This window comes from Channa argus, chromosome 1 (assembly GCF_033026475.1).
Source record: "Channa argus isolate prfri chromosome 1, Channa argus male v1.0, whole genome shotgun sequence".
In the NCBI taxonomy this organism is placed as follows: Eukaryota; Metazoa; Chordata; class Actinopteri; order Anabantiformes; family Channidae; genus Channa; species Channa argus.
The window spans coordinates 3,200,732-3,213,465 of record NC_090197.1 but is presented as its reverse complement, the minus strand read 5'-3'; the positions used below and the strand labels follow the sequence as shown (position 1 = coordinate 3,213,465).

At 40.2% G+C, this 12,734-nt stretch overlaps 1 pseudogene; it reads right to left on the bottom strand.

Annotated features, from left to right (window-relative positions):
* Positions 1 to 9,516: 9,516 nt before the first annotated feature.
* LOC137102277 (angiopoietin-2-like) lies at positions 9,517 to 12,323 on the bottom strand (annotated as a pseudogene).
* Between the last annotated feature and the right edge of the window lie 411 nt (positions 12,324 to 12,734).

The following is a 12,734-nucleotide window of genomic DNA, read 5'->3' as shown; positions in this document are numbered from 1 at the left end:
GCTCTGACACAAGTTTACATGAGAGATCCTCTGCTGGTTTCCTCTGACATTGATGCATTTTTATTAGTTTTATTGGTTTTGATCAAATTCTTCAAATGCACACTTTAAGTTTTCATAACTTCCAAGTTTTTATTCATAAAAAAACATTCAAGTGTATAAATGGCCTTTCTCCTGATGTCTTCTGTCAGCTGATACAAAAACACCAGAGGAGCAGGAAGTGGGACCTGTAGTGACTACAATACCTGCAGGTTTAAAATCACAATCACAATTCACAGTTTTCACTTCAAAGCAGACACATCAACTGTGATGTGACCAGTGAACAGCTTTGGTTAGTTTGCTGGATTCACTCTGGTCTAATTTATAGTGTTTTACTGTGTGTACTTATACTTTGTGTGTAAAGTTGCATATGCACATAGTGTCCACATAAGGCCTGATGATGATGACGTGTGCACACACACAGAAATATCTGTGTCCTATGTACATGGCATCGGTTGCTTTATTATAACAATATTTAGCTTTATTTTCCCTGTAAATATTAATAAATAAATCAGTGAGAATTTACTGGTTGTTCCTGAACCAGAACTGATGGAGACTGACATTATGAAGCTGTGACTCCTAATCTCTGGAAGATTTTCCTGTTGGACTTAAGACGTGAGTGAAGACAGTTTAAGACCCCTCTGTTTAGAATTGTCTTAACATATTGTTTAACTTTTAATTCTTTCTCTGTCTGATCCATTATGTGTATTTATTTCATTTTCACATTTTGTTTAGTCTTTCTCTACTTTTCATTATGAAGCACTTTTTGATTTCTCATTTATATTTTTTATGTACTTATGTTTAAAAGACTCACAAAGCTAATTTCATGGCACAGTGGGAAAGTCAAACCTGAAGTTGTGATTAAGTTGTGTAAGTGGTAGACTTCTCATTTTGGTACACAATTTGTATATTGATAAAAAAAACAACCATCATGAATGAACGGATCCTGTCCTAAACCAACCAGTTCTCACCTGAGCTGATTAAAGGCCTGGTTGAGGTCTGGTTCAGTCTCTGGAAGCATTGTAGACCCTTTTCTCCCATTGGCTGAACAACAGCTCTTTGTGTGGGGTCAGATGCTGTGTGGTGGAGAAAAGCACTGAATCACTTGTTGAAAATAGTGACATCTGCTGGTCAAATAGTTGCTTTTTAACGTGAATTGTGAAATAACTGATGAAATAGTTGGACAGAATACAAGCTGTGTTCATGCCTCCATTATTAAATCAGCTCTCTGATACGAGTGTGATGTAATGACACCCTGAAAGGGAGCAGCCAAAAAGAAAAGAAGACTTACATTTGATTCTTTCTACCATATAAATAAAACTTGATTAGAGTTGAAGTAAGAAAATATGACAAATCAATATTACAAATAACTTTGCTTTGTTTGAGTGGCTTTAGATCATGTTAGACTGATATGTGATGTTTTTCGGCCATTCAGAACCTGCAGTCCATCACTGTTCTCTCTGTATCTATAGCCTACATGTACAGTTTGTAGGAAACAGCTGCAAAATGTGTGTTCAGTTAGTTGGATGCTCTTCTGCTGACTACATGTACACTAACACAGGTTTCTGTAAGTTTGTGTAAGTTCAGTAAGTTTTCTGTGAAAAACTAATTTTAGGTGTTTTGTAAATACTTTATCATCCCACCAGAACTGTGGAGTCCCCATGTGGTATCTTTACAGGGACCAAGGACACATAGAAGTGACCCTCTCATTCCCTGGACAGAACTCCAACACAGCAGCACTCAGTTGTGGACTTTTAAGTATCCCCTCATCTGCTCGATGCCTCTCATATTGGGAAACTTCAGAAAAGAAAAGGGTCCAACTCCTCTTTATGACTTTAGTTCCAGAGCCAGTGCTTTGTGTAGAGGTAAGTAAAATGATATATAGTTGGTATTGCTCAACCTCCTGCACCAGCTCCTGCTCCTTTCTCGACAGAGAGGTGACGTTCCATGTTCCTACACCTTATGAAGCATGGGATCAGCATGAGTATCACTTCCCACTTTTCCTGCTGGATGGCTTGCGTCGCAACTGACCCTGATTCCTATAACTGCAAGTTGTCTGCACACAGGGGGATGTTGTTCCATGTTGTTTCTTTGGGTTGTGTCTGTCTGGGCCCCATGGACAAAGGTGTGGCCACCAGACACTCGCCAACGAGCTGCCCTTTCAGGTCTGGCTCTAGAAGCTTTCCCAAACTCCCTATTCTGGGCGACATACAACATTCCTGAATTGCCACATCATCACAGGTCCGTGAATCCTCTTTCATAATAAACTGCAGACACTGGAACAAGCCTTTACATGATCCAAATGAAGTGCAAAACAAAATGATCACACGGTTCCAGCAAAGCAAGGCCTGATTATTCATTGCTCACTTGATGATCGAGGACAGAAAAAGAAACTGGAAACACCCCTTCTGCTCCACACAAGCTGTGAAACTTTGGTATCACATGACTCATCACTTCTGGTCACATGATCACATGTTAAAAAAGGAATTTGCACTGGTCCTATTGGGGCAGTGAGGTGTTTCCTCATGCAGTTTTTGTCATTCTTCTACACTCAGTGTTTAACTGTGTATATGTGTATGTTTGCATGTTGAGCTGCTCCAAAATGACGGCCCTGAGTGGGAGAAATAAAATGTTATTAGTCAGAGTAGATCCAGTTCTGATGACTGTCAAACTGGGTGTTTTGTGTGTGTGTGTGTGTGTTGGCTGACCATTCTTCACAGACAGAACTATGTTTTTTTTCTTTTTTAAAGTTGTTTTGTATATATCAGATAGGTGACAGTGCAGCGTGAACAGGAAACATGAGGGAAGAGATGGGGTGTGGGTCTGACTGAGTGCAAAGGTCCCCAGATGGAATCAAACCTTGGTTGGTATGTTTAACTGGACATGCTCTAATATGAATAACCCTCCAAGTCATGGGAAGTGATGTAATCCGATTCATGACTTTTGTGATCGATCGCACCACCAGCTGTAATCATTCAACAATCCAGACATTCGTTTTGAGCTATATGTTTTATAATGTATCAAATTTATAGGTAAATTATTGTGCAAATACCTGTGAAACTGTGACATTTAACACCTCTCTCGTCTTTATTTAGTGTGATCTGACACAGGAAGGCAGCTTTTCACACATAATTATATGCAGGCACACACAGTTCTGCTAATGAAGGAAAAACATTTAAAGACATGTCAGCATGATCTGTGTTTCTCAATATCTTTTAAAAATTTCCTGATATTAATCATAAATAAATGGTCATTCAATTAAATGTACAACACAAAAATAAAAATTTGTATCAAACACTAATGTATTTAAAGTGTCAGTGGTTGTGGTTTGTCCTGCTCCTACTTCCTTGATGATCTCTGTTCAAAGCTGCCTGACTCAGACACAAACTGACAGTGAAGACTCGTCACACAGAAGTTCACTTAGTTTTTAGCTCTTCATCAACATGTCAACAGAAATTCAAACTGAGTCTGATCTGAGGGTGAAATATATCAGAGACGAGAGAGACAACATGGAGGTGGAGATGATGGAGGATGGAGATCAGTATGATGATGTTGGTAAGTATAAAAATGATGACTTTTAGAAAAGAGTGTGAGGAAGTTTTAGGTTCAAACAACCTCTTCACTTTTCCTGGTAAAAACAAAGATGGTGATTAGTGTAGTAAAGTAGATTATTAGGTTAATTGGTGTCATTTGGTTCCACTGGAGTTTAAATCTCTTTGTTTTCCACAAGAAGCTGAACTTAATTAAAGGGAAACAGCTTCAGATGTTATCGTGCTGTTCAACTGCCATTTTGTTCACCTTAACACATGGCAGCAGGCCAGTAGGTCACTTTCAGGAGATATTAGATGTCACTGTGTCCTTCACTTTACCTACAAAAACTACACACTTATGGTTAGAAACACAAATGAGAAGGATGTGGACTGAGAAAAAGAGTTTGTGCTAAAACTATCAGCGGAGCAGGGGGGGCGGCTTCTGGGGCTTAAGCCTCGAATCATTTCTCTAAATGACGTCAGCTCTGTGTCTCATTTCCCTCAGTCCTTCTGAGCAAGCTGATAAAAAAAACCTGTGGCCACGATCATCCATGACCCATTTTGTGTACAAAGGGATTTAGGTTAGTAGCCTAAGTCCATCACAGACAGAACATTTGTGGAAGATGTGCAGCGCTCAATATGGATCATGTTGATCCTGCTGAATGACAAGCACAGAGACTTGTTCCAGTCAAAGAAAAGGACCCACAGTCTCCTGTATGTTGGCTTGGTCAGGGTGAGACAGGGTCTGAAAGCTGATGTTCAAGACAGTGTCACAGCAAACAGGACACAAACTGCTGTCTCTGGTTTCAAAGCCCTGTGTTTTGTTGCCTTCATATCCACCCCGACCTTCTCTACAAAGACTGACTACGGCCACTAGATGTCAGCATTTCCCCTCACATCTTGATCATAACAACTGTGCCATTAGGTAGTAGGTGACCTACTAAAGCATAACTGTGGCTGTGACAATGACTGATAACCATGCATTCAATAGCATGACAACACTGGAACACTGCTGTCAAGAAAGGGCCAACAATTCTGAAATAAATGTGTCTGTGGATTTTGTCTCTGTAGAACCACACAGTGAGAAGAAGCTTCCAGCTGTGAGAAACAGCAGTTTCAGAGTTTTTACAGTGTCTCTGGGAGTTCTGTATCTTCTGATTCTGGCTGGGATCATCACACGCTGTGAGGACTTTTATTATATAATTTTGAAGGTTTATTTTCTTCGTAGCAACTTTGTCTCCTAGAAATGACAAATGAATGTTGTTGAACTTGTTAATCATTTAGTCCTGATCAGCTCTGGGCTCATCACACACAGTGTCCTAAACCATAGGATGATTAAAGACTGTCCACAGCTGCTGGGCTGCTCTCCAAGCACCAACCATTTGTCAGCTTGTGAGGAGAATTCAAATCCAGTGGATTCCATCTTCTTAGTGGCTGTTCCATCAGTAAACAGGCTTTGAAAAACCCACAGACGACCAATCATTTCAAAGAAACACAGGATATAGTCGTGACCACCTAAAGCTCGAGCTGTTAGAACTTAGTTACTTTGTGTCTCCATCGATGTGCTGCAGGCCTCAGATCTTGGTCCTCTTCTTTTTCCATCTAAACTACATCCCTGGGTTCTATCATCCACTCACATGGTTTTTCCTATCATTGCTATGCTGACGACACACAGCTCTTCCTGTACTTTCCACTGAGGATTTGTCCTCTACAACATCAGAAAGATCAGACCCTACTTTTCTGAATATACAACCCAACTCACTGTGCAGGCTCTGGTCACACATTGTCTAAAACTACCTCAATGTCCTCTTGACAGAGCTACCAGCAGCACAATCGAACCCCTACAGATACAAAATGCAGCAGTACGTCTGATTTTTAATCAGCCAAAAAGGACTCATGTCACACCACGGTTTAGATCTCTGCACCTGCTTCCTGTAGCTGCTCACATAAGGTTTAAAGCTCTGACTCTCACCTAGAAAGTGGTCAAATCACCACTAAATATTGACATTTTGTCCCATAATTTAAAGTGCTACTTGTTTTCTAATAATGTCATGTCCTCATGTAGTTAATTAGTGGATTTGGCAGGTTGGAAATATGTTGATACTGAATTTCTCAGTAAAATATTCACAACACAACAACATGTTCACGGAACAACATCTACTTTGTGACGACAGCACAAATAAAGTTATTTCTGTTTCTGTTTAAAGTTACAGCACTTGGTGAAGTTGAAATCCTTGAAAAACAAGTATTTAACGTTACAGACATTTTTGTTGGTTCTTTGTTGGCTCTAGTCCCGACTCCCTGAGTGAGTTTATCACAGCAGGTTAAAGAACAGCTTCAACAAGTTACTAGTGTTATTAAGTGTGACAGTGACACTTTAACGTGCTCAGGAAACTTCAATATGCTGTATTTAAAACACAATGATTTCATGGATTTGATCTGTTTGGATTTGGTTTTTCCCTCCAGATATTTTAGCGACTTTGGAGAAAAATGATCTGGAGAAGAAACTCAACAACCTGACCAAAAGCTACAATGAGATCCAGGACAAAATGTCAGGTAAGATTTTGAAATCATTACCAAATATCATTATACACAAGATTGATCTTCATGTTACGCTGATGACAGGATTCATATTGTTGTAATGTTGTTTTTAAGACACGTCAGTCACCAACAGTCAGTTACAGGATAAAGTAAAGCAGCTGACAGACAAAAATAAAGTTGAGAAAAGTTTAAAAACTAATTTCCATGATATGACTTAAATGTGCCTTTATGTTCCGTTAGAGTTGTTTCATGTTGTTGAACATTGTTCTATGTGGATAGTTCTGTTGCAGGTCATCACTTAAAAATCTGAGTTTTAACTTCTTTCTAAACTGAAGCTGAAAGAGAAAAGCAGCATATTAAGATCTTATTTTACACAGTGACACTACAGATCATCATCATTCTGATACTGAATGACATGAAATCTGTCTTTTAACATTTGTTTGACATTAAGGGAAGTTGTGTCCTGAAGGATGGAAGAGATTTGGATCCAGTTGTTACTTTAAATCCACTGAGAAGAAAATTTGGACTGACAGCAGAAAAGACTGTGAGAACAGAGAATCATATCTGATGATTATCAACAGCCAAGAGGAACAGGTGTGTCTGTGTGTGTGTGTGTGTGTGTGTGTGTGTGTGTGTGTGTGTGTGTGTGTGTGTGTGTGTGTGTGTGTGTGTGTGTGTGTGTGTGTGTGTGTGTGTGTGTGTGTGATCTTTGATGAATCTGTTCCTTGTGTTTCTGACCTGCTGCGAGTTTTTATAGACAATAAAAATCACATGAATATGGGAGAATTTCGATGAACTATAACCAGGAACCCTGATCTCAGTTATTAAAGCAAAAACAAATAAAAAAAAGAAAAATATAAAAATAATTTCTGCTCCTGTAAATCATCAGCTTTTTTCAACAAATTTATATAATTTTCATTAATTATTTTAAACAAAACCTTATAGATTCAAAACTTATTCCAAACAGAGTGAAGAATAAAATGATGACGTTACTAGAACAGAAAAACTGAATGATGAAAGAAGAACTGATTATTGACTTTCTGTTAGGACTTTGTCACCGAGCTGAATCAGCATGAAGATTCCTGGATTGGTCTAAGGACACAATGGTCACAGACACAGCAAGAATATCAATGGAAATGGTTGGATGGATCACAGCCGACAGAAACGTGAGACAGATTTTCTTTCTAATACAGTGACATCAGAGTCATTTTTAGGAGCTAATAGGATCATGTGTTAAAATGTAGGACAGTGACAAAATGATCCAAATCTCTTTAAAAAAAATCTTTCTATGAACTCTCTTCATCTCCAGTCTGTGATGAGCTGTGATTGAAACATGGTTCAAAGCTCTGGTCACAGTTCAGAGGATTGAATGTGTGTGCTGCTCTCTGTATCCTCACACAGAACAAACATGGAGGAAGAAAAACTAGCTTCAACATTTAGAGTCAAACTTTCTTGAACTTGATCTCAGCATGAAGGAGCAGCTGCCTCTTCTCTGCTCTTTAGAAAGTGAAGAACAGATGAAGGAAAAAGCTGAATATGATCATTAGTCCCAGGGATGGATTCAGAGAGCAGCTTTCCAACCACTTTTTCCTGCTGCTGTCTTTTCCTAAGAGACAAAGCTGAAAGTGATGTGAGGAAACCTGTTGACAAATGGGCTGATTGGGAGTGAAAAGTCTCTGAGCCCAGTCACAAACAGTGACTGGGCTCAGAGAGAGAAACACTACTGAACATGTGCAGTGGCTTTAAAAAGCAGGAATCAGAGCAGGAAGACACTAAATGCTGCTGGAGTCTGAGCAGAGTCACTAACTTTGATTGGAATGAATGGAGGAGATCTCAGAGTCCTGGATCCAGGTTTCAGTTCACATCTGGGATCAGACTTATCCCCATGATCCTTTGTGTTCTCAGCTGTCTAAAAATTCACATATTACACATATTTCACATATTACTGAAAACATTTGACATATTGAGAGTGAGAATTAAGTTTGTTTAAATACAAAAAGATTCTGGAATTTACAATGAAAATTATTTTTTGTTCATCCCAAAGGTTCATGCTCATCAAATCATAAAAAAAAATCTTTTCCTATTAATATTTTGTTAAATAAAATATTACTCAAATTGAGTGTAGTGATCATTTTTTAATTAAAAACAATATTATTATTTAATTAAAAAAAAAGAGTTTGTCCATGTCCCTTGAATGGATGTCCACCCTGTCGGCATAAAATATACTAGAAGTGAGTAAAATACAATATTTTCAAAATATGTAAGTTTAAATATACCAAATTCTCTTCAACAACCAGACTAACTATTTAGCTAATCACAATTTGTTGTAAGATAATATGCTAATTGAAGCTCAAAATGTCCACCCTGTCGTTGTTCCAAAATGTCCACCCTGCCGGCCCCTTAGACTCGATAGAGTGGACATAGCATTCATTTGTAGTTAAGGGGGGGCTATGGGGAGTGTATCAGCTAACTCCACCAAGTGGTGCCAAACTGTAAATCTTATGTGTGAGCCACTCTTTAAACAACTGGATCCCTGTCACCAATAAAAGTCTTCAGGTTTTTTTTTTTGTTATTGGTTGAGCAGACAGATCATTTGTTTTGCTCTCAAGCACTGAAAATTCCTAAAATTATACATGTAATGTTGCAAGGAATTATAATAATTCTGTAAAATGTCCGGACACCCCCAAGCAGAAAGCCCATCTTATATAACCCTAAAATGCTGGAACACAATTCATTTTGTTGAGCAGGACAGAAGATTAACACCATTACGCAAGCATTTCAAATGTAAGAATAAATAAGTTAAGGTTTCCCCTTCCTGTCTGCTTCTAGGTCGCCCAGCTGCAGGCTGAGACTCCAGCCGATGGCCCCAGGGCTGAGGCTCTCCCTCCTGCCCGCAAGCAGGGTGACCTCCCACCTCTGTGGTGGTTGGCAGTCCACCATTTTGTCTGCAAGCAGCTCGTCTGAGAGGAACCTGTGTACCCAGGACCCTGTACCGTCAGCTTGGGAAGTTCCTATTATTTTCTATAACTTTATCTCCTTTATGGTTTCTGGATCCTACATTTTGGCCGATGCCTTTCACTAACCCTAACAACTCGAGCTTGCTGCCAAACGCTAACCTCTGTCATCTTGCTCTGCTGAGGTTACCAACCTCTGGTTACTTTCGACTCCTTCCTACTAAGTTCAGCTGTTCTGCCATCTTTGTCTACAACTTACATAAATAAGCGTAACATTTGCAGCTAACGTTACAACAGATTCTTTGCAATCTTCTTTTTTGGAAAGGTCACCAGGACCTTCAGATGCTTTAAACAATCTTGAAGAACGACTTTTTCTTGAGCCACAACTGCTCTTCCACACACGACACCTCTTTAGCAGCTGTCTCCTTACTTTACCCACTTATTTGACCTCTTGTCTACCTGAAGCTGTGGTATAGGGCGTGTCTGTGGGTGTGGCTCCAGTCCTGCAGGTCAATGCGGAGGCTGTAGTGGCCCTGGTTGGACAGCAGGTAGAGGTGTTGGTTGCCCAGCCAGTGTTCTCCTCGTGGCTCACCAAAGCCTTCCCGGTACTCTGCCCAGCCACGGTTAAAGCTCACGGAGCCGTCGCGTCGCCGTTGAAACACTGTCCAGCCTCCACCTGGTGCACACACACAGAATTACTGTATCATGAATCCAGGCATGATCTAGTAGGGCTGAACGACAGGTTGTTGGGTTTATGAAGGCTGAGGTGCTGCATTTAGGATAAAAATGTTTTCAAATGGTGGAAAAAGTTTGTTGTGTTTCTTCACCTGCACATGTGATCTGCATATCATGTTATCAGTAATGGAGGTCCCTCTGCTGTTTTTAAAATCCCAACTCCTGTCTGAATATCTAATGTCTGAAATGTCTGAGCTACAATTGTATCATCCTGTAAAACCAGGTTTCTGACCTCACTTCTCCAACAACACTTTCCTTTACATGGTCCATTTTCCTTCATATAGTCTTAAATGTCAGCTTTGAGACTGATGATTACAGTCACTATATTGTACATGAACTCATGTAAAATTAGTCACTGGTTTATCACTGCTGTCATGAAAGTGTTTGTTTGTTTGACACATGTAGTGCAAATAAGAGTATGTATCTCACCCTCTGTCTCCATGTCGCAGTAGACGGACACGGTGGCGCCCGGTGACAGGACAATGGCATAAACACCAGAACGCCGAAAACCACTGTGATACAGAGACGCACAGTCTGATGGACAGAAAGACAGGTACTGTCCATCTGAGATAGACACACACACACACACACAGAGAGGACAGGGCTTTATGCAGCATCCTGAGTTGCTGAGTTTGTGTAGCTATTTGCACCACAATGTTTGTTGCTGGCTGCAAATTTTGATCTTCTTTTGCAAAATTCCAAACTCATTATAAAGTAATGAACATAAAAGTTTTATTTTCATTTTATAACCTTATTTCGTTTAACTTAAATGTTCCTGGTGAGGGTTTACCTGATGCAACCACCCACCCGTGTTTGCAGCATGCGTACCTGGTGGTAGTGTGCCCCTCAGGCCGAGCGGCGGTGAGGTTCTGATGACATTGACCGTGCAGCCTGTGTTGCGGCTCATGTGCTGAACGGCCGCTGACAGGTTGTGGAGCTGCACCTGCAGCTCGTACAGCAGAGTTGCATGTACATGTAGCAGTGTGTCGGCCTCAGCCTGTCGCAGCTCCAGAGAGCGCAACATCTGGTCAAAGGTCGAGTTTAAACTAGCGCTTTCTTCACCCTGAGAGAAGATAAGAAGGTTATGACAAGCGGCAGGATTGGTTAAGTTTGTGTTTCTTGCTATTTGTCGTGTGGCTCAGTTGGTAGAGTGGCCATAGTTCGATCGGTTCGCGCCTTCCTCTTCCCGACCACAACAGCACATCCCCATCCCCAGCTGTTCAGTGCCAGTCCTAAGCCAGGTAGAAATTGGGGAGGGTTGAGTCAGGAAGGGCATCTGGCGTAAAAACTGTGCCAACCCTGATCTCATGGGATAAACTGAAAGGACTAAAAATGTAATATATCTTAAATATGTACTTTAAGAGAAATACAACCACAGTAAATCATGTAATTCAAACAGATTTGGAGGCGTAGATGGTTACTGCCTCTCACCTGTTACATTTATAAAAACTGGTTTAACTTTTGTTTCTTTAAATTGGTTTATAAAAATGATCAAGATGTCAGATCATCAAAACTGGCACTTCTCCTTCACAGGAAACTAAGTGCAAATGGTGCATTTAGGCCGTTGTGTGAACCGCAAGCTCAAATCTAGATTGACTTATGGCCAACTGCTTGACTTATGCAACAGTTTTAAGCTTTAACTCAAGTTTTAACTCTGGAGACCAGAAAAAAAGCTCTCTCAGAGAGACAAAGGACCCAGGCCAAGATGTCTGCAGCTAATCCTGTTAGTGTTCAGGGTTAAGGAGGACTTAGTGGGTGTCAAGACAGAGAGATAAAGAGAGGTAGAGATAAACAGAGAGAAAGGAGGTGGAGGTTTGTTTTGATAGAAACTGGATCTTATAATCCATATCTCTGCAGTTCAGTTGGTGAAGTTTGGTCAGTGTTAAACTTGAGGTTTTGCAACTAGCAGACACTGGTTGAAACCTTCTGTCACCACTTTTACTTAAACCAATTTTCAATAATTACATTATGGTAAAAAAGTTAAGCTTCCATTTCACCGTTCATATCTTCTAACAGACACGTCTTCACATAACATTTACCTCCGTCTCCAGGGCCTTCACTCGATGTCGATGGTTCCTTAGCTCCTCCTGCAGCTCTGACATGGTCTCCCTCAGCTCCTCCAGCTGCTCCTTTCTGTTCTGGTTCTCGTGGAGCCAGTAGGAGACGTCGTCTGTACAGCGGAACATGTCCGGCAATGTTTCTGTGAAGTTCCCACAGTGGGCAGCGTTGCCGTCAGACGGCATTGACCGTTAGATGTCAGCTGGCTGCTGAACTCACCACACATAGCTGATGGGCCACCAACAGTCCGGTTGAAGATGTGATTGGTGCCCTGGTCAACACCTGAGCTTCCGCTGCCTATCACCAGTCGAGCATCTGGTAGCAGGTCAGTGTGTGTCTTCAGTAGCCTGAGGGTGGAGAATGTTCTGCGCAGCAACAGAAGGTTCTAAAACTAATGTGTGACGTATGAAGTTCAGAACTGCATAGGATGGTCATCAGATGTATAAATTCACAGAAATTCAACATCCATCGTCATAATGTTGTATGGAATTTTAGGCACTGTTTTTGTGAGACATAGACATCACTTGGGTACAAAGCTAAGCAGAGATTAGAAAGTATTATATGAGTCAATATCACTGTCTTTTGGTGTCCTGAACATAAATAACTCATTTGCCATGATAACTTAACATATGTAAGTTTTTTATTCATAACAGAAGCATTACATGGCTCTTTAGATACATTTTCAAAATATTTTCTAGTTTTGTATAAGAGGATCTATGTTATTTTGCTGTGTCCCAGGCACTGCTCATTAAATCATAAAAAAAAAAATCTTTTCCTATTAATATTTTGTTAAATAAAATATTACTCAAATTGAGTGTAGTGATCATTTTTTAATAAAAACAATATTATTATTTAATAAAAAAGAAGAGTTTGTCCATGT